Genomic DNA, 3,104 nt, shown 5'->3' with positions numbered 1-3,104 from the left:
CTGTTTTCCAAGGATGATGCTATGTGCTACGCCAGAGTGCAGAGAATGCAAAAATTTGGCTTATAATGCTATCCTGGATCCTTCTGGTGAGGTGAGGTAAGCTTTACATTAGGATCAAGCTGTGGCTACAGCTCCTCACTTCCAGCTTGCATCTCTGATTTAATTCAAGGCCCTCAGCACTTTGTGGCAGAACACGATGCAGAAGATGCAACCATTTCGGACTCTGTTTTGATTGCTTTGAAAGTCTTACAAAATAGTTGCTTCTCAGCAGCTCTCCTAAGCCATTTGGTGCAATTTTCAAGCTGCTATCTAATGCCTTCCTGCCCAGCCGGTGCATACCTGCCCAGCCTACCTGTTATTATTATAATAACCAGGAGATAGAGCTAGCTTTAGTTTTATTTTTTGTGCTTTGTAAGAGATAATTTCCAGCTCATGTAATCCTTGTTGTTAGCTGTCTCACCGTTCTGATCCTGTCACCTTTCATTTCTGGGTCAAGTACTGAATTTGATGCAACATGACAACCCAACATAAGAAAGCTGGGGTAAATGTCATCCCCTGACAGGCCTGAATGACGCAGCGGGTCTGAGCCCAGGCATCTCCATTCATTTTGCATAGTCCCTGCAACCTACTTGGGCAACTTGCTCCTGAAAAGGAACATCCCTCCCCTTGAAACCCAAAAGGGTGAATGAGCCCCAGTGTGGCTGCAACGTTGTCCTACTTTTCCGCTGTGCCTCCACTTAACAGTCTGCTGTCAGAGGAAATTACTTCAGTACTACTACCGTCTAGAAAACTACAAAAAGCCAAAGCAGCAACCTAAAAAAGGATGGTGTGTAGATAAATAAAGCTATGTTTTCCCCTCTTGTGGATCCAAGTAAGGATTCCCATATTTGCAAGAAAATAGAGCCTACTGAGATTATTCACTGTGAGTAAATTCAGTAGACTGAGGGGATGGTGCATTTCTTTTGCCTTTTCTTCTGTGTGTGCATCAGTTATTTTTCAACAAGATCCAATTTCTGTCAATGGGAATATTATTCGTAAGTATTTGTTAAACAGCTTAGACAAAGCATTTTCAGTCCAGTGAGAGGTTCACTTTGGCTATTCACTATTCATTATTCACGGTGTGTGAGTGTTCACATAAGTCATATGGTATTGTCTCTGCTCCTTACTTGAATAACTCTAGTTAAACAGGAGACTAATGAATGTTGGAGCACACATGGTGAATAGCTAATAACGAGGAACATGTTCTCTCACTTGCACCTGTGCTCAGCAATAACCAGGGCTGTCTTACAACATGGGGCAGTGGGGCCCGTAATCTGGGCCTCCCAGCTCCAGAGGCCTCTTTTCCCCCCACTGTGGCACAGTGTTTGCTGTGTGTATGCCATGCAGGTTGCTTTGGATGTGCAGCATGTTGCTGTATCCCAGGAGACACTGCTGTTTTGCTCAACTGGACTTGGAGTCTCAGGAACCCTTACCAGGGCTTGACCAGTTTACTGGTATGTAAACCAGTTTGCTTCTCGATACTGGGGGAAGGAAAGTGGGAACTGACTATTTAAATGTTAGGAAGCAGAAGGAATCATGGGACAAGACCATAGTCAATCCAGCCCCTTACACTTTACTCCAGCAGGAAATCCAGCTCTCTCATACTGCAGTCTGAAGTCACGTGCTAAAGCTGCTAGGGCTCATAGTCTGTGATTTTAGACAAAAATGTGCATGGTGGAGTTGCTGTCTGCTAAGAAACTCCTTTTCCATGCCCTACTGTCTGATGCTGGTCAGAGTACTTCTGAGGGATGGATATCTTTAGGAATTTTTATTCTGAGACACTGGCACAGGTTGCCCAGGGAAGTTGTGGATGCCCCCTCCCTGGACGTGTTCAAGGCCAGGTTGGACAGGGCTTTGACCAACCTGGTCTGGTGGGAGATGTCTCTGCCCATGGCAGGGGGTTGGACTGGTTATTTTTTAAGGTCCCTTCCAACCCAAACCATTCTATGATTTTGTGATTCTATGATTTTAATCCTTTGGCCCAGAAAACTCTCAGGATTCAGGAAGAATCTACTAGCATTTGTGGCCACCCAAATATAGCGGAAGACTTATTGCTCACAAGAAATAGCAAATTGAGTACTTCACTATGGATATACTGAAAATATCTTAAAAATAGTCTGTACTCATCAGATAGCACATCTGTCTGAAATCTAGGTTTGAGGGAAAGGCTAAACATTTTCAGCTATTTTTAGAAGTAGAAGTGAACCTACCATTGCAGGTATCACTGTGGAAAGGGAGAAGGGTTGGCTGTGGCCTCAGGAGATGGTTAGACCATCTTAGACCTTGGCTTTATCGGATCTCTTCTGGCAGTTCGTTGCATCACAAGATACCTTCAGTCAACAATGGTGGTTTAGCCATCACAATTACCTTCATAATTTAGGGATTGTGTAGCCTTAAAAGAGGGTCTTATACCTCCCTCTTGTTACTTAGGAAGCTGGTGGGGCAGGACTGTATTGCTATGTCGCTTTTGTATCTTCATAGTCGTGAGCTCTCCTGTCTGCTGAATGCTTCTGCCTTTTTCAGTTCTCATCAGGGAGACTACAAGGTCTTTTGGTTCTGGGAACATTTTTCCTCTTGTGTTTGCAGTGTCTAACACAACAGAGCCCTGATCTCTGCTGGTGGGTACTAGGTACTCAAAAAATACAAACAATAAATAATACTTATTGCTGCTGCATTGGTCTACCTATGCTATAGATCAGCTGGGAGAAGGCGGCTCTTAATCTTACTGTCAGGATTATACAGGTATATTTCTGATAGAGAACTTTTAAACTACCATACAGTGAAAAGTTGGAAGGTCTCTTATAAATCATACTTTACTCATATATAAACATAACTTAAATCAAGCTGATGAGCCATACCTTCAACAGCATAAATGTCTGATACTGGATTTATTTCAGATCTGTTTACACAAAGGATTGATGACGATCGATACCTGCCCTTGGGATGAGTGGGGAAACAAAACTGCTAGTGATCAGCTAAGCTAGACCACTTGATGTCACTATTGCTTGACAATGTACACGTGGAGCTGCGAGAGTATAAATGCGGTTAGTTGAGAAGAAGAGTTG

This window comes from Mesitornis unicolor, unplaced genomic scaffold, assembly GCF_000695765.1.
Source record: "Mesitornis unicolor isolate BGI_N332 unplaced genomic scaffold, ASM69576v1 scaffold33411, whole genome shotgun sequence".
Lineage (NCBI taxonomy): Eukaryota > Metazoa > Chordata > Aves > Mesitornithiformes > Mesitornithidae > Mesitornis > Mesitornis unicolor.
Note: the sequence above shows the minus strand (reverse complement) of the source record.